At 39.0% G+C, this 19,504-nt stretch overlaps 1 long non-coding RNA gene across 1 annotated transcript in view; it reads left to right on the top strand.

The window, feature by feature from the left end:
• The window catches only part of LOC110262886, an 11,395-nt gene continuing 5,547 nt past the window's right edge, over window positions 13,657-19,504 (top strand). Inside the window, exons 1-2 of the long non-coding RNA XR_002347899.1 lie at window positions 13,657-13,816; window positions 18,649-18,650. This is a non-coding gene — a long non-coding RNA (uncharacterized LOC110262886). The remainder of the gene's footprint in view (window positions 13,817-18,648; window positions 18,651-19,504) is intronic.

The raw sequence follows: 19,504 nt of genomic DNA, 5'->3' as shown, positions 1-19,504 counted from the left end.
AACTTTAGCTCAAACTTTCGGAATAAGTGAAAACACCCCAGGGAACAAAAAGCTTGAGCAAAAGTTTGCCTCAAACTTTAGTTCAAACTTTTGGGAAAAAAGCTTGCGCCAACGTTTGCCTCAAACTTTTTGGCAAACGTTGGCATCACAAATCAATACCCTGGAGGACAAAAGCTTGCGTCAACGTTTGCATCAAACTTTTTGGCAAACGTTGGCACCATCAGCAACACACCCTGGAGACAAAAAGTTTGCGCTAACGTTTGCCTCAAACTTTTTGGCAAACGTTGGCGCCATGAGTGTGCATAAGGGGGCCAACGTTTGAGCAAAAGTTTGACCCTAAACTTTAGCTCAAACGTTGGTAGCAGCAAGAATGGGGCAGCTGGTGTAAAAAAGTTTGAGTAAAAGTTTGCCTCAAACTTTTACTCAAACTTTTACTCAAGCTTTTATAATTCCCAACCCGGTTCACTTCGGTTCTCTCTCCAACTCCAAGAGCAATCAACCAAGGCCTCTATCAACCCAATTCCATCAAGAGCAAAGGCCCAATTCAAGGCTTGAAGACCATTTGAAGAGAGTGTATAAATAGCTTAAGATTTAAGTTTTTAAGGGAGAATTTTCTTTTCGGTTTTGATTGGGTAGTTGTGTAGGGAGCTTTCCTTTAGTTTTCGTAGGTAGTTTTCGGAGAGCTTTTGGTGTTGAGTAATTTTGAGTTTCTAAGTCTCGGGGAAGGAGAATTGAATTCCCTTCCTCTTAGTTTTCTTGCTTTCAATTTCAATTACATTTGCTTTGATCTTGGGTTGGAAAATTGAAGGAATTCTGTTTCAATCTCATCCTGAGATCTCTCTGTTTACTTACTGCACAATTGAATTTCAGTTTCTGTTAATTGCTTCTTCTTCTACTTTCTCTGCAATTTACATTTCTTGCGTTCTAAGTTTCTGCCATTTAATTTCTTGCCCTTTAAGATTTAGCACTTTAAATTTCAGTTCTCTTTAATTTCATGCAAATTACCCATTCCCTTTATTTTCCATGCAATTTAAATTCTGCAAATCACAAATCTCTCAACCAAATCTTGATTCGCATGACTAAATCAACCACTAAACTAAAATTGCTCAATCCTTCAATCCCTGTGAGATCGACCTTACTCCCGTGAGTTATTATTACTTGATGCGACCCGGTGCACTTGCCAGTGAGTTTTGTGTCGGATCGTTTTCCGCACATCATACATCTACTCCTAAAATTGTGAATATGAGAGCCTCCTTATAAATGGATGCGTTCTCCCACTTTATAGCCTCTAATCTGTGTTTTCTGGGCCGCAAACTGGGTCGAAAACAGCCTAGAATTTGCTGGTCTCGAATTCAATCACGCTGGATTTCCGTCACCGCGACGCGGCTGCATGGAGCATGCGGTCGCGTCATCTAGCATCAAGGAAACTATAGCATATTATATATCAAATCGAAGCCCCGGACGTTAGCTTTCCAACGCAACTGGAACCGCATCACTTGGACCTCTGTAGTTAAAGTTATAGCCGTTTGAGTGAGAAGAGGTTAGGTTGGACAGCTTAGCAATTTCTCCAACTTCTTGTATTCCTTCCATTTTTGCATGCTTCCTTTCCATCCTCTGAGCCATTCTTGCCCTGTAATCTCTGAAATCACTTAACACACATATCAAGGCATCTAATGGTAATAAGAGAGGACTAATAATAAGCAAATATAAGATCAAAGAAGCATGTTTTCAATCATAGCACAAAATCAGGAAGGAAATATAAAACCATGCAAATATTATGAATAAGTGGGTAAAGAGTTGATGAAATCCACTCAATTAAGCACAAGATAAACCATAAAATAGTGGTTTATCAACTCTGCAGTGAGAGAAGCTTTTCATGCTTCCTCTCCATGGTTACAGAAGGAGATCTTTGAGTTTTAAACACAAGGTTGTCCTCATTCAGTTGAAGGATCAGTTCTCCTCTGTCCACATCAATCACAGCTCTTGCCGTGGCTAGGAAGGGTCTTCCATGGATGATATTTTCATCCTCATCCTTCCCAGTATCCAGGATTATGAAATCAGCAGGGATGTAAAGGCCTTCAACCTTTACTAGCATGTCCTCTACTTGTCCATAAGCTTGTTTTCTTGAGTTGTCTGCCATCTCTAATGAGATTCTGGCAGCTTGCACCTCAAAGATTTCCAGTTTCTCCATTACAGAGAGTGGCATGAGGTTTATCCCTGATCCAAGGTCACATAGAACCTTCTCAAAGGTCATGGTGCCTATGGTACAAGGTATTAAGAACTTTCCAGGATCCTGTTTCTTCTGAGGCAATCTCAGTTGATCCAGATCACTTAGTTCATTGATGAGCAAGGGAGGTTCATCTTCCCAAGTCTCATTACCAAATAATTTCGCATTCAGCTTCATGATTGCACCAAGGTACTTGGCAACTTGCTCTTTAGTAACATCCTCATTCTCTTCAGAAGAAGAATACTCATCAGAGCTCATGAATGGCATAAGGAGGTTCAATGGAATCTCTATGGTCTCTAGATGAGCCTCAGATTCTTTTGGTTCCTCAGAGGGAAACTCCTTGTTGATCACTGGACGTCCCAGGAGGTCTTCCTCACTGGGATTCACGTCCTCTCCCTCCCTTGTAGGCTCGGCCATGATGGTTAAATCAATGGCCTTGCACTCTCTTTTTGGATTCTCTTCTGTATTGCTTGGGAGAGTACTAGGAGGAGTTTCAGTGACTCATTTACTCAGCTGGCCCACTTGTGCCTCCAAATTTCTAATGGAGGACCTTGTTTCATTCATGAAACTTAAAGTGGCCTTAGATAGATCAGAGACTATATTTGCTAAGCTAGATGGATTCTGCTCAGAACTCTCTGTCTGTTGCTGAGTGGATGATGGAAAGGGCTTGCTATTGCTAAACCTGTTTCTTCCACCATTATTAAAGCCTTGTTGAGGCTTTTGTTGATCCTTCCATGAGAAATTTGGATGATTCCTCCATGAGGGATTATAGGTAATTCCATAAGGTTCACCCATGTGATTCACCTCTGCTATTGCAGGGTTCTCAGGATCATAAGCTTCTTCTTCAGAAGATGCCTCTTTAGTACTGTTGGATGATTCCTTCAATCCATTCAGACTCTGAGAGATCATATTGACTTGCTAAGTCAATATTTTATTCTGAGCCAACATGGCATTCAAAGTATCAATTTCAAGAACTCCCTTCCTCATAGGCGTCCCATTATTCACAAGATTCCTTTTAGAAGTGTACATGAACTGGTTGTTTGCAACCATGTCAATAAGTTCTTGAGCTTCTGCAGGCGTTTTCTTTAGGTGAATGGATCCACCTGCAGAATGGTCCAGTGACATCTTTGATAACTCAGACAGACCATCATAGAATATATCCAGGATGGTCCATTCTGAAAACATGTCAGAAGGACACTTTTTGGTCAGTTCCTTGTATCTCTCCCAAGCTTCATAGAGAGATTCGCCTTCCTTTTATCTGAAGGTTTGAACATCCACTCTAAGCTTACTAAGGTTTTGAGGAGGAAAGAACTTGGCTAAGAAAGCCGTGACCAGCTTATCCCAAGAGTTCAGGCTATCCTTAGGTTGAGAGTCCAACCATATTCTAGCTCTGTCTCTTACAGCAAATGGGAAAAGCATAAGCCTGTAGACCTCGGGATCAACCCCATTGGTCTTAACAGTATCACATTTTCTCCAGAGAGTTATGCTTTGGCTTCCCTTAGCTTCCTCTTCAGAGTCCTTTCAGGTTCAGGATCAGCTTCAACAAGAATGTTCTTATCCTTGTTCCTGCTCATATGAAAAAGAAGAAAACAGAAAAAAAAATATAGAATCCTCTATGTCACAGTATAGAGATTCCTGTATGTGAGTATAAGAATAGAAGAATAGAAGAAGAGAAATTCGAACACCAAGAGGAAGAGAGGATTCGAATTTTGAGATGAAGAGAAGTGCTAGTAAATAAATAAATAATTAGAAGGAGATGAGAGGGAGGGGATTTCGAAAATTAATTAAATTAAAAATAAAAATTAAAGTTAAATTTCGAAAATTAAAATTGAAATCAAATTAAATTAAAAATTAAAACAATTAGTTAATAAAAAAAGAAATTTAAAAAAGGGAGAAAGGATTTTCAAAAATTAGAGAGAGAGAATTAGTTAGGTAGTTTTGAAAAAGATATGATTGAAACAAAAAGATAGGATTGATTGAAAAAAATTTGAAAATCAATTTTAAAAAGGTAAGAAGTTCGAAAGGAAGTTAGAAAAGATTTTGAAATTGATTTTTGAAAAAGATGTGATTGAAACTTAATTTGAAAAAGATTTGAAAAAGAAATTTAAAAAGATTTGATTTTGAAAATTAAAGTTGATTACTTGACTAACAAGAAACTAAAAAGATATGATTCTAGAGTTTAAAGATTGAACCTTTCTTACTAGGCAAGTAACAAACTTAATTTTTTTTTAATCAATCACATTAATTGTTAGTAAAGATTTGAAATTATGAAACAAAATAAGAAAAAGATTTTTGAAAATCATTTTGGAATTTTCGAAAATTATAAAAGAAAAATGAAAAAGATTTGATTTTTTGAAAAAGATTTGAAAAAGATAAGATTTTTAAATTGAAAATTTGATTTGACTTATAAGAAATAACTAAATTTTAAAAATTTTTTACTAAATCAAATCAAATTTTCGAAAATTATGAGTGAAATAAGAGAAAGATATTTTTTGATTTTTGAATTTTCAATGAAGAAAGAGAAAAACAACCCAAAGACTCAATGCATGAAAATTTTGGATCAAAACATGTGATGCATGCAAGAACACTATGAATGTCAAGATGAACACCAAGAACTTATTTTTGAAAAATCTTCAAGAAAAGAAAACATGCAAGACACCAAACTTAAACATTTTTTATTCTTTAGACATTAACAAAGTGAAAATGCATATGAAAAACAAGAAAAGACACAAAACAAGAAAATATGAAGATCAAACAAGAAGATTGGCCAAGAACAACTTGAAGATCATGAAGAATGCAATGCATGAAATTTTCAAAAATAATTTTTTAGAAAATTAAAAAAATGCAATTGACACCAAACTTAAAACTTGACTCTAGACTCAAACAAGAAACACAAAATATTTTTGGTTTTATGATTTTGTAAATTTTTTTTGTATTTTTCGAAAATTAATTGGGAAAAACAAAAAAAAGAAAAAATTTTGATTTTTTTCAAAAATAAGAATAATAAAAACAAAAAGGTTAAAATTAAAATAAAGTTACCTAATCTGAGCAACAAGATGAACCGTCAGTTGTCCAAACTCGAACAATCCCCGGCAACGGCGCCAAAAATTTGGTGCGCAGAAATCGTGACGGTTCCATTCCTTGGTAACGGCGCTGAAAACTTTATACGCACGTTCATAATCTTAATTCTTTGTCACAACTTCGCACAGCTGACCAGCAAGTGCACTGGGTCGTCCAAGTAATAAACCTTACGTGAGTAAGGGTCGATCCCATGGAGATTGTCGGCTTGAAGCAAGCTATGATCACCTTGTAAATCTTAGTCAGGCGGATTCAAATGTATTAAGAGATTATAGTGTACTAAAAGATAATTAAAATAGGATAGAGATACTTAACTCGGTCCTCTGTATTAGATATCTAAGAGATACTCATTCTAGCTTGTTTGCATGTAGAACGGAAGTGTTTTTCAGGCACGCGTTCATAGGTGAGAATGATGATGAGCGTCATCTAATCATCACATTCATCATGTTCTTGGGTGCGAATGGATATCTTAGAGAAAGAATAAGCTTGAATTGAATAGAAAAACAGTAGTACTTGTATTAATTCATGAGGAACAGCAGAGCTCCACACCTTAATCTATGGTGTGTAGAAACTCTACCGTTGAAAATACATAAGTGATAATGGTCCAGGCATGGCCGAATGGCCAGCCCCCATGAAAGTCTAAGATAGCATAAAACTAATCAAAGATCCCTTACAAAGATAGTAAAAAGTCTTATTTATACTAAACTAGTTACTAGGGTTTACAGAAATGAGTAAATGATGCAGAAATCCACTTTCGCCCACATGGTGTGTGCTTGGGCTGAGCATTGAGCTTTACACGTGTAGAGGTCTTTCTTGGAGTTGAATGCCAGTTTGTAACCTATTTCTGGCGTTTAACTCCACTTTGCAACCTGTTTCTGGCGTTTAACTCCAGAATGCAGCATGGAACTGGCGTTCAACGCCAGTTTACATCATCTATCCTTAATCAAAGTATGGACTATTATATATTGCTGGAAAGCCCTGGATGTCAACGTTCCAAAGCAATTGAGAGCGCGCCATTTGGAGTTCTGTAGCTCCAGAAAATTCACTTTGAGTGCACGGAGGTCAGAATCCAACAGCATCTGCAGTCCTTCTTCAACCTCTGAATCTGATTTTTGCTCAAGTCCCTCAATTTCAGCAAGAAAATACCTGAAATCACAGAAAAATACACAAACTCATAGTAAAGTCTAGAAATGTAAATTTTAATTAAAAACCAATAAAAATACACTAAAAACTAACTAAATTATACTGAAAACTATGTAAAAATAATGCCAAAAAGCGTATAAATTATCCGCTCATCAGAAATCCAACCCATTATTGAAGCATACCATTCATTTGAGTGTGGTGGCCACTTTGGCCCACAACGGACAGCTAAAAAGGTGTTGGATTGTGGATTCTGGTGGCCAACCTTATTCAAGGATGCTAACCGATTCTGTGTGTTGTGCCACCAATGTCAGAAGTCGGGAAATGCGTCCCAAAGGGATGAAATGCCTCAACAACCGATGTTGTTTTGTGAGATCTTTGATGTATGGGGCATAGACTTTATGAGGCCATTTTCCAACTCAAGTGGGTATCTATATATTCTGTTGGCGGTTGACTACGTATCAAAGTGGGTGGAAGCGATACTTACCCGCCTTGATGACACTAATACCGTGATTTCTTTCATTAGAAATAACATTGTATGCCGCTACACGAGCAATCATGAGCAACCAAGGTTCCCACTTTTGCAATAGGAAAGTAGAGGCACTGCTCAAGCGCTATGGAGTATTGCATAAGGTTGCAACTGCTTATCACCCCCAAACCAATGGACAAGCAGAGGTGTCCAACCGGGAGATTAAGTGAAGTTTGGAGAAACTGGTGAATCCACAAAGGAAGGATTGGAGCTTTCGATTGGGAGATGCACTATGGGCGTATAGGACGGCTTACAAGACTCCGTTGGGGATGAGTCCCTTCCGGATTGTCTATGGTAAGGCATGCCACCTTCCGATGGAGATTGAGCATAAAGCCTATTGGGCAGTAAAGCAGTGTAACATGGATTTCACCAAGGCGGGTGTAGCCCGAAAATTGCAACTAGAGGAGCTTGAGTGTTGATAAACCCCGATTTTGTGGTTTATCTTGTGCTTATTTTGGGGGATTTTATCACCTTTTCTCACATTTATTCAATGAAATAGCATGGTTTTGTAATTCTCCCTTGATTTGTGCTTAAATGTGAAAACATGCTTTTTAGGCCCTTAAATTGGTGATTTTATTTCACTTTAATTCCATTCGATGTCTTGATGTATTTGTTAAGTGATTTCAGGTTCATAGGGCAAGTATTGGATGGAAGAAGTGAGGAGAAAAGCATGCAAGCGGGAGAACAAATGAAGAAATGAAGGAACCGGAAAGCTGTCAAGCCCGACCTCTTTGCACTCAATCGACCATAACTTGAGCTACAGAGATCCAAATGAGGCGGTTTCAGTTGCGTTGGAAAGCTAACATCCGGGGCTTCAAAATGATATAAAATTTGCCATATGTTACTTTGCGCTGAGGGGCGCGCACGCGCACTTTGCGCGGCGCGCCGATTCTGCCATGGCCCACTAAAGTGAATTCGCCCCCAGCAAATTCTGAAGCACTTTGGGCCCAACCCAACTCATTTCTGAAGCTATTTCATGCAGAATTCAAGCTTGGGCAAAGGGGGAGCAATTAGTTTAGCCAACATGAGCCTTTAGTTAGTTTTCTAGAGAGAGAAGCTCCCTCTTCTCTCTAGAATTAGGTTAGGTTAATTTTCATCTTAGATCTAGGTTTAGTTCATGCTTTGATTTACTTTTCCTTTACAAATTTATTTTTCTTATCTTTTTATTTTCTTGCCCAATTATCAACCAAAACCCCCTTGTCCCCTCATAGCCAATAATCATACATTTCATTGCAACTCTTTGTGAGACGACCCGGAGTCCAAAATACTCCGGTTATTTCTTATTTGGGGTTTGTTCTTTGTGACAACCAACATTTTTGTATGAAAGGATTCTTGATTGGTTTGGAAACTATACTTTACAACGAGGTTTCATTTATGAAATTCTAAACCGTCAAGAATTCTCGTTCATCAAAATGGCGCCGTTGCCGGGGAGTTGCAATGGTGTTATGTTATTGGTTATTGTATATATTGTGAATAGCTTTATTTTTGGTTTGTTTGTTGATTTTTGCTAGTTGTAGGATTTAGTTTTCTTTATTTCTTGTTAGCTTTTGTTTTTGTTTTCTCTTTCACTATGAATTCTCATTTTGGCTATGAGTGTGATTACAACTATGTTGTAGGAAATGGGAACTTCAATGAAGATGTGCATCAAGGATGGGATAACCAAAGGTGGGAGGAGCCATATGCATATGATCAATCCTCATGGCAACAACCTCCACCAATGCACTATGAAGAAGAGCCATTCTATGATGCATGCCAATCCAATGGCTATGGTGAATCCCCTTGTGACTTTCAAGAACCACCACCATATGCCTATGAGCCATATCCTCAACATAGCCCTCAACCATACTCACAAGCCCCTTCTTACCAACTATCTTCATATGACCCTAATCCATACCCACCACACCAACAATCATATGAGCCATATGAGCCACACATAGAGCCACCACCATTCCAACATCAACATTTTCAAGATAAACCACCTCCAATGTATGAAAATTTCCAACCACAAGATGAATACCACTTTCCACCACAACCTCCCATGGAAGAATACTCATGTCCTTCAATCCAAGAGTCATATGATCCTACTCATGATATCCAAGAAGAACAAGAGTCAAGGGATCATTTTAAGGAGACATTGGATCAATTTCAAGCAACCATGGAGTGTTTTGTGCAACAAATGGAAAGAATGGGAAATATTGAACCACCACAACCCTACCAAGAAGAACCACCTTCCAACTACAATACCCTTCCCTCAAACAATGAACCCTCTCTTCCACCATCACCTCTCGATGAAGCCTTCATGCTAGAATTGAGAGATCTTGAATCTCATCTCTTAAGGCGACACGAGGAGGATGAAAAGAAATTTGAGGAGTTAAGAGCAAAAACGGCTATCATGGTAGAAGCCATTAGCAACATAGTCTCATCCCGCCTAAGCCTATGTGATCAAGGAACTTCCATTGTGGAATGTGGAGAAGCAACCAAGAAGCTTAGTGAGGGAGTGAACTTGAAGCTCCAAGGTGAAGAAGAGGAATTAAAGCAAGAAATGCAACAAGGGGAGGAAGTAGAGATTATTGAAGAAGAGGAAGAAGTGGTTGAAGACTTAGGAGATGCGGAACCACCTTGGGAGTCTAAGATTGAAGGAAACCACTCCAAAATTATTGAACTTGATGCTAAGGAGGAATGTGCACAACCTCCAAGGCATATCTCTTGTGAAGAATTGGATGGGATAGAGCAAGAATTGAGTCCCCTTGGTGATGAAGATGAAGCATCAAGTCTTAGTGGTGAAGAATCCTTTGAGCATGAAGAACTTTCTCCCAAGGAGATGGAAAGCAATGTGGAGGTAAATCTCTCTTGTCCTCCCATTTGTGATTTGAGTAAGGGAAAATATTTAGATAAAATTGTTGAACAAAGGATTGAAATTAAGAGATCTTGTGAAGAGGTGGAAGTACTTAGAAAAAGGAGGATGGGAATTGAATACGCCTTGTCAAGACCCTTGGAATCACCTTTGCCTAGATTGCCATCTATACCTTCATTTGAGTGGGTGAAACTCATTTCTATTATCTTTATTATCCCACTTGAATATGGTTTGCTTGAAACGGATGGCCAACTTAGGGAGCTTTGTGGGATGAAGCGTAAAAGAAAAATGTTTTGTGGTTGGCGTTGTAAGTCTAGGCTCATTATGGTTGAAGCTTCAAAGAGCAAGGGTTGGACTAGTGCTCCATTGGATGGGTCTAGGAGAATAGTTTGGTGCCTTTATGAGAATTCATCTCTCTTGCCACCCGGAGGAAATCACCATGATCAACTCGAGGACGGGTGTGAAAACAAAGTGTGGGATCCCGGATCGCACAAGGAAGATCAACTTTGGGAGCCTACGGTTTGTGAAGAACTCCATCAAAGCTTGGAGTTATTAACTTTGAATTATGAAGCACAATGGAAGTCCAAGCATTGGTGGATGTTCAAGGATAGATTCAAGCACAAGCCACCTTGATGAAGAGCTCCCCATAAGTCCAACTTAAGGACAATAAACAAAAGTGCTAGGGCTTACGCGCACATGACGCGCACGCGTGGATTGCCCTGTTTTACTCACTTTCTTTTCTTCTCCTCTTTCCATTTCTTTCCTTCTTTTCTCTTCTCTTATTTTCTTTCCACCCTTCAAACATCATCCAACACTACCAAACACCATATAACACCATTTCTTTTAGTTAGTTATTTGGCTTAATTTTTGTTTTCCATTATAAGTGTTGGATTACTAATCTTGTTTACCATTTACTGCTGCTTGTTACTAATAGGATGTTAGTTTAACATCATTATTGTTAATTGTCATTGTTGGATTTCTTTGTTGAGGTTATATTTGGTTACTTGGTTCGGAACTTTTCATGTTTAATGCTTTTGAATACCAAGTACATGTTACACTGCCTTCATGCATCTTAACTCTTTGAATTGCATGTTTTGGCCACCATGCATTCATCATCCACTGTTAGGCAATTGTACATTATCAATGCATTTTTTTTAGGATGCTTGTTCTAATTGATCATCACCTATTTCATGCATTGAGATTCTAGAATTGTGAAATCGGATCGAAAGCTTACCTAGTGACGTATTTTTGAGCTTTGTAAAGCTTTGTGGGCCATGCTTGCTATGTGATTGATTTCCACTTCTATCTTCTTTTTCCTAAGTTCCATAGCATCCATGTGTTCCACCTCTATGTCACTTAGGTGTTGCAACAACTTCAATATGTGTCATTGTTTGATGTGTGAGCTCTTTACACCATTTTGTTCACTAAGTCTACCTACACATTAATCAATGTCCATGCACTATCCAATTTCACAATCGCTTGATTTTTGCTTGAATGCTTTTATACTTCTTCACTACTTGTTAGGTTGTTTTAGCCTACAAGTCTTTTAAAGTATCTCAAGCACACTAGAATGAGTGAAGTGCATGTTTTATTTTGTATAATTGTGACATGGTTTCTAAATATTAGAGTGTGAGTTCTAAACCGCATGCAATTTTAGAACCCACACAACTATTTTTCATTATTGTCACACTAATTCACTCACTCATTTCTAGTGATTTACCTCATTCCAACAATTCACGCTCCTAGCTTTTGTATTTTCTCATCTTACGGTGTTTATTTTGTTTTTCATGATTGATGCACCACAAGCAAAAACGGAAGCGGGAGAAGAACACGCAACACCGGTTGACCTACCAGCTGAAGGTAGCAACTCGGAAAGTCGCCGTACCCCCTTACTCATTTAATGCACCGAGGACGGTGCAAACTTTTAAGTGTGGGGAGGTCGTCCGACCGCTCGGCGTTTTTGGGTGACAAGTTTCTAATCCCAACACTTTTGCATTTCATTTTAGGATTCTTAGTTGCATTTTCTTATTTTGCATATGTATATATTATGCTTAGTCAAAATCATGATATTTTCCAAGGATTTTATCTATAGGGCGCCCCAATTGAAAAAAAAAATTTTTTTTTAGAACTTGCTTGAATTATATACTTTGTGGATCATGTTCTTGAGCTAAGAACACAAGCATGTGAGATTTGAGCCTAATTGTGTGGTTACATCATATATAACCACTTATTTTCATTCTTGTGTGCATTATTCTCTTCCTATGATTGTAATCTTTGATTTGTTTGATTCTTTATGTCCATTATTTTGTGTATACATGCATTTATATGATTGAGGCCATTGTTCAAATAGCTCACTTACCCAAATAAGCCTACCTTTTATCTTCCATTGTCAGCTAATTTTGAGCCTATGCTTAACCCATTTGTTCTTAATTGTAGCACATTACAAGCCTAAGTGAAAAACAATAAATGTCCCTTGTTTGGATCTTTGATTAGCTTAGGCTAGTGAGAGTGCTTATCATTTGATTTTGGGAGAGTTGGGAACATTGGGTAGAGATAAAAGTGTGTTTACGTTTTTGTTGAAAAAAAAAAATCATGGGAATTGGGTACATACTCATGTATTAATCATGTGTAAACCATATGCATTGATGTTCTTGTATACATTTTAGTTTGAAAAAAAAATGAGAAAAACGAAAAGAAAAAAAATATATATATGTATTTATAAAAAGAAAAAAAAAGAGAAAATATATAGAAAAGAAAGAAAAAGAAAAGCAATAAAAAGGGGACAAAATGCCCTAAAGCAAGGATCAATAAAAGTCAATGCATGTGGTGGTGATCAAAAAGAGAATGCATGAGTGTGTGAAAAAGTGAAGAATGGGTAGTTAGGTTTGTTTAGAATTGTATAGGTTGTCATAGGTTAGGTGGAAAGTTTAAGTTAATCAAAGATTCAAATTTCTAGCTCACTTAACCATATGCATCCTACCTTGACCCTAGCCCCATTACAACCTATGGGAAAGACCTCATGATATTTGTATGCATGCATAAAGTAATTGTTGATTGTTAGATGAAAAACAAATTTTGGAAAGCATGATTAGGGGAGAATTGAGTGAATCAACCCCATACACTTGAGCGACTAGAGCGGATACACATCCGGTGAGGGTTCGATCGCTCAATTACATGTTTCCACCCATGATCATCTTTTCTTGCAAGTTTGTAAAATCTTTCAATGATTCAATTCAATTGTGGGTTAATTTGATTGCTATTACCTTAGCCCTTGTGCTTGTATATGTATTCTTGGAAATTGATTTATTTTGACTAAGTGGATGCATTCATGTAGATAGATTGCATATAGATAGGTTGCATATAGTTAGTTTGCATTGAATAAATGTTGATGTCCCTTTGCTTCTTTCTTGATTTTAGCATGAGGACATGCTTAGTTTAAGTGTGGGGAGATTTGATAAACCCCGATTTTGTGGTTTATCTTGTGCTTATTTTGGGGGATTTTATCACCTTTTCTCACATTTATTCAATGAAATAGCATGGTTTTGTAATTCTCCCTTGATTTGTGCTTAAATGTGAAACATAATTTTTAGGCCCTTAAATTGGTGATTTTAATTCACTTTAATTCCATTCGATGCCTTGATGTATTTGTTAAGTGATTTCAGGTACATAGGGCAAGTATTGGATGGAAGAAGTGAGGAGAAAAGCATGCAAGCGGGAGAACAAATGAAGAAATGAAGGAACCGGAAAGCTGTCAAGCCCGACCTCTTCGCACTCAATCGACCATAACTTGAGCTACAAAGGTCCAAATGAGGCGGTTTCAGTTGCGTTGGAAAGCGTGCCTGTTGAAGAATGAGCCGACGACTCATAGGCAGTGGCTTGGTTAAGGGAAACCACCGGAGCCGTAGCGAAAGCGAGTCTTCATAGGGCAATTGTCACTGCTTATGGACCCGAACCTAGGTGATCTATCTATGACCAGGATGAAGCTTGGGTGAAACTAAGTGGAGGTCCGAACCGACTGATGTTGAAGGCCTACGCCCCATAGAAACTGTCTACCTGAGACTGTCCCTTGGCCCGTAGGTCCTGGCACAAGGTTAGAATTCTAGCTCTTCCAGAGTGGTATCTCACTGATGGCTCGGGCAACATTTGGGGCTTCAAAATGATATAAAATTTGCCATATGTTACTTTGCGCTGAGGGGCACACACGCGCACTTTGCGCACGCGTGCCGATTCTGCCATGGCCCACTAAAGTGAATTCGCCCCCAGCGAATTCTGAACCACTTTGGGCCCAACCCAACTCATTTCTGAAGCTATTTCATGCAGAATTCAAGCTTGGGCAAAGGGGGAGTAATTAGTTTAGCCAACATGAACCTTTAGTTAGTTTTCTAGAGAGAGAAGCTCCCTCTTCTCTCTAGAATTAGGTTAAGTTAATTTTCATCTTAGATCTAGGTTTAGTTCATGCTTTGATTTACTTTTCCTTTACAATTTCTTGTTCCTCTACTCTTCCTCTCTCTAATTTTGCATTTTATTCTTGTAATTGCTTACTTTGTTGTTGATACACTCTTGTTCTTCCATTTTCCTTTAATGCAATTTATGATTCATGTTCCTTTATTGTTGATTTGATTTGTTGTTGTTTAATTCCTTGCAATTGAGTAGTGTAGATTTACTTTCCTTGCTATTTTGCTATGCTTTCCATTTGTACCCACCAAGTGTTTGACAAAATGCTTGGTTGGGCCTTAGAGTAGATTTTGAGAATTCTTGGCTTGGAAAGAGTAATTAGGCAATCTTGAGTCATGAAAATAAGATGAATTAATCATTGCATGACTAGGATAGAAAGCCTATGATCTCAATCCATTGCCATGAATGTCTCTCTTTATTACTTGCTTTCTCTTATTTACTTGCTCAATTTATTTTTCTTGTCTTTTTATTTTCTTGCCCAATTATCAACCAAAACCCCCTTGTCCCCTCATAGCCAATAATCATACATTTCATTGCAACTCTTTGTGAGACGACCCGGAGTCCAAAATACTCCGGTTATTTCTTATTTGGGGTTTGTTCTTTGTGACAACCAATATTTTTGCATGAAAGGATTCTTGATTGGTTTGGAAACTATACTTTACAACGAGGTTTCATTTATGAAATTCTAAACCGTCAAGAATTCTCGTTCATCAAGTGTCTTAGGAACGAAGCATATGAGAATGCCCGGATCTACAAGGAAAAGACTAAGGTGTTTCATGATCACCATATCCGAAGAAAGGACTTTCAAGAAGGTGATGAAGTTCTCCTCTACAACTCGAGGCTTAGATTCATGCCTGGCAAACTCCGTTCTAGATGGGAAGGACCCTTCAATGTGAAGGAGGTAAAGCCCTATAGAGTGGTGGAATTGTTTGACCCTAGAAGCAATGCAACTTTTAAGGTGAATGGACATAGAGTGAAGAAGTACCATGGCTACAAGTCTTCAAAGGAGCTAGAGGTGTTCCTACTTACGGATGGACCAAGAGGAGGAGAAGCTTAAGCGACTGACCATCCAACTTAAGGACGTTAAAGAAAAGTGCTTGGTGGGAGACACCCCGCCGTGGTAAGATCTTCCTTGTTTATAATTTCTTACTTCTAGTTTTAGATTCTTGTGAATTTTGTGATTTCTTGGTGTTTAGGAATGCTAGCTTTGGTTGATTTTGTTGAATTGTTATGATATTCATATAGATTTCATTAATCTTGGTATGGATGAATTGATATGGTTAAAGAAAATGCTTTATTTTGGATAGTGCATGAATTTGTGACTATTTTCTTGACTACATAGCTTGAGAACCTGCTAGGAATGTGTTAAAATACCTTTTTCTATGTTGTATGAAAAAAAAAAGGGGATGCACGCGTAAGAGTGCAGGACGCGTGCGCGTCGCTTGCATTTTTGCAAGTCTGAGCATCTTACCCGAGAGTTGCATGGCCAACGCGCAGAAGTCAATTCACGCGTGCGCGTGAAACACGCCCGCGCGTCCCCTGCCCCCAAACTTGTCCACGCGTACGCGCACATGACGCGTACGCGTCGGTTAGTCTACGTGCCATTCTTGGTACATTTGACCCGAGAGTTGCGCGAGCATTGTGCAAGCATTGAGCCCAAAGCGCAACTCCTCATCACGCGTGCACGCACCGGTCTCCCACGCGTCATTTGTCCTCATGCATATCCACACGTGCGCGCACACGACGCGTACGTGTGGGTCGCCTTACACGCGTTCCCCTACTACTTGGCACCCGAGAGTTGCGCGAGCATTGCGCAAAACGCGCATTCATTCCACACTTGCGCACGCTGTGACACGTACGCGTCCCTTGCCTGTTTCCCTACCTATGCGTACGCGTGGGTGGCATTCACGTGTCTCCCCCTCCCCTTTTCTTCATTCCACGCGTACGCGTGGCGTGCGTGCGCGCATCGATCTTGTGACGCAGATAATGAACTAGCGCGCCCTGTTTCCAACTTTCCTTCCTTCCTTTCTTCTTATTCTTCTACTTTCTTCTCCCCCTTCCCTCTTCACCATTTCTCTCGCCCACCACCACCAGCGACTTCACCCACTGGTGACCACCACTTCCGGCGGTCCCATTTTCTCTCTCCTCTTCTTTCTCTCTTATCTTCTCTCTCTCTTCTCCCTTTCCCTTTCCCTTACTTGCACCTCATCTTCTCTACTCCTCTCAAGGTCATATTCTTTTCCATTCTCTTTTCTTTACTTTATGCATTTCTTTCTTAATTGTATGTCTTTATTTTCTCTTAATTTTCTTAGTTGCACTTTGTTTAATTTTCTCTTGTTTATTTGCATTCTTCGTTTTCTTTGCCATTTTCTATGAATGTTGAAATTTGAGTTACTTCTTCCTTTGATGGGTTGATTTATTATCTTTTGAATTCGTTGTGATCATGTGATGTTGTTTTGATGTTGGTTATGTCATTTTGGGGTATTGCACTCTTGCATTTGTTCAATATGCTTATGGTTCAAATGTGCACACCAAGTGTTTGTTGAATTGCACCTGTCACATTTTTAGTCAATCTTGACGATATGCTTTCAAATTGGTGCTCTTGTATCAATACACTTGCCTTCTTATTGTACATTGAGCTCATTGCACTTCATCTGTATCATTCATATGTGCATACCCATAACTTGCTTCCTTAGGTCATATTGCAAGAATTTGCATTTCAACCTTCTCTAACTCCCCTTTGTTCTTTTTGCATGCCTTATTGTCTTAGAGTAAGATTGGATAATTGATTTTCTCGCACTCTTTATCTGTCTTCCATATGCCACTTGGGGTTATTCAAGATGCTTGAGTTTATTCTTCTTATGCCTTACTTGCATGCTTCTTTCACTCTTGCATCCCATGCTAGTGCATTGCTCCGTGTTTCAATGGTTGTCTTGCTTTCATGTTACAGCTGTCATGTTTGCACGATACCTTTTCTTTTGTGGCACTTTTTCTCACTAGCATGTTAAGGTTCAAGTGTGGTCTCTTTGAGTTTAATTTCTTCCTTTTTCCATACCTTTTTCAGATGGCCATAAAAAAGGACAAGGAAAAAGCCCAGAAGAAGCCACCTACTAAAAGGGCACCTCAAAAAGCCACCGCCAAAGCGAACCACGCGCCCAAGGCCAAACCTCTCCCAAACAAGGCGCGAAGCATCATTAAGATTGATGACCAAGAGAAGGACAACCCGGCGAGAGATTCCACTCGGTTTCCCAACTGCTATTGCAAACTCATGTTCCACATCGTGATTGCATAGAATTATCATTCTGAACCCCTTCTTAACCCTCCGAGTTATGTAGTTCAATTTATCATACCTCACATTGAGCGATAAGGATGGGGCTTTCTCATGAGGAGACCACAAGAAGCTAATCTCTCGTGGGTAGTAGAGTTCTATACCAATTACTTCTCATCTTCTCTTCAGACTGTCTTCATATGCCAGAAGCAAGTTCCAGTTTCCGAGAAAGCTATTCAAGAAGTACTCCGAGTTCCACCCATACCGGATGAGGTAGATGGTTACCAAGAGGCTCTTCGCCAGTGTGATGAGTTTAATTCTACTTTCGATTGGGATGCTATGCACTGGGTTATTGCCGAACCAGAAACATTTTTGGACCCGAGGGCACCTCAGACCTCGACCTAAGGGCATTCTTGCATGTTATTTGACTGTAGAGGCTCGAGCATGGACCCAGATCTTGTCTCATTACGTGTTTCCCAGCACCCACGAGACCTTGATCACTGATGACAAGTCATCCTAACCTATTTTAACTAGTCTTTTTCTTTTGTTTTCATTAGAATTATGCACTTTCTTGAGCTACAAGCAAGCTAATTGAGTAGATTTTCATGTTTCCCTTGATTGAACCAACCATATCATAGAGGTTGATAAAGCAAAGGTTGAGATTATAGAAAAACTCCCTCCACCAATTAATGTGAAATCTGTTAGAAGTTTCTTGGGGCATGCCAGATTTTACAGAAGGTTTATCAAGGACTTTTCAAAAATAGCCAAACCTTTAAGTAATCTGTTAATGCTTGATACCCCTTTTGTTTTTGATGAAAACTGCCAGCATGCATTTGAAACTTTAAAAAATAATCTCACAACAGCACCAATCATCACACCTCTAGATTGGGAATTACCTTTTGAGCTCATGTGTGATGCAAGTGATATTGCAATTGGTGCTGTACTTGGGCAAAAGAAGGGAAATTTGCATCATGTCATATATTATGCAAGTAAAGTGTTGAATGAGGCCCAAAGAAATTACACTACAACAGAAAAAGAGTTGCTAGCTGTAGTCTATGCATTTGATAAGTTTAGATCATATCTGATAGGATCAAAAGTTGTGGTTTACACTGATCATGCTGCACTTAAGTATTTGATGTCAAAACAGGATGCTAAACCAAGACTCATCAGGTGGATACTGCTCCTACAAGAATTTGACATTGAGATAAGAGATAGGAAGGGCACTGAAAATCAGGTCGCTGATCATCTGTCAAGGCTACCACATGAAACAAGTCAAAAAGCATCCCAGCCCATAAATGAAAGCTTCCCAGATGAGCACCTTCTGCAGATCCAGCAAGCACCTTGGTTTGCTAACATAGCAAATTACAAAGTGGGAAGGAAGATACCGCAAAAGTTCTCTAAGCAGCAAGTGAAGAAGTTGATCAATGAAGCAAGGAAATTTTCATGGGATGAACCCTTCTTATTCAAGAGATGCTCTGATGGAGTGATCAGAAGGTGTATTCCTGAAAGTGAAGTGAGGGACATCTTGTGGCATTGTCATGGTTCAGCTTATGGTGGACACTTTGGCCCAGAAAAAACAGCCGCAAAAATACTGCAGAGTGGCTTCTATTGGCCAACTATCTTCAAGGATGCCAGAGAATATGTACACCAATGTAATGAATGCCAGAAAGCATGAGGATTAACAAGAAGGAATGAGATGCCTCAAAACTTTATCTTAGAATTAGAATTGTTCGATCTATGGGGAATTGATTTCATGGGGCCTTTTTCTCCTTCCTATTCTTTTAGATACATCCTGGTAGCAGTGGAGTATGTCTCAAAGTGGGTGGAAGCCATAGCCACAACCACCTGTGATGCACAGATCGTCCTCCAATTCCTTAAAAAGCACATCTTCACTAGGTTTGGAGTGCCCAAAAGTCTTATTAGTGATGGTGGTAGTCACTTTTGCAACAAACA

Source organism: Arachis ipaensis, chromosome B05, assembly GCF_000816755.2.
Source record: "Arachis ipaensis cultivar K30076 chromosome B05, Araip1.1, whole genome shotgun sequence".
NCBI lineage: Eukaryota > Viridiplantae > Streptophyta > Magnoliopsida > Fabales > Fabaceae > Arachis > Arachis ipaensis.
This window is presented reverse-complemented; position numbering and strand designations above follow the sequence as displayed.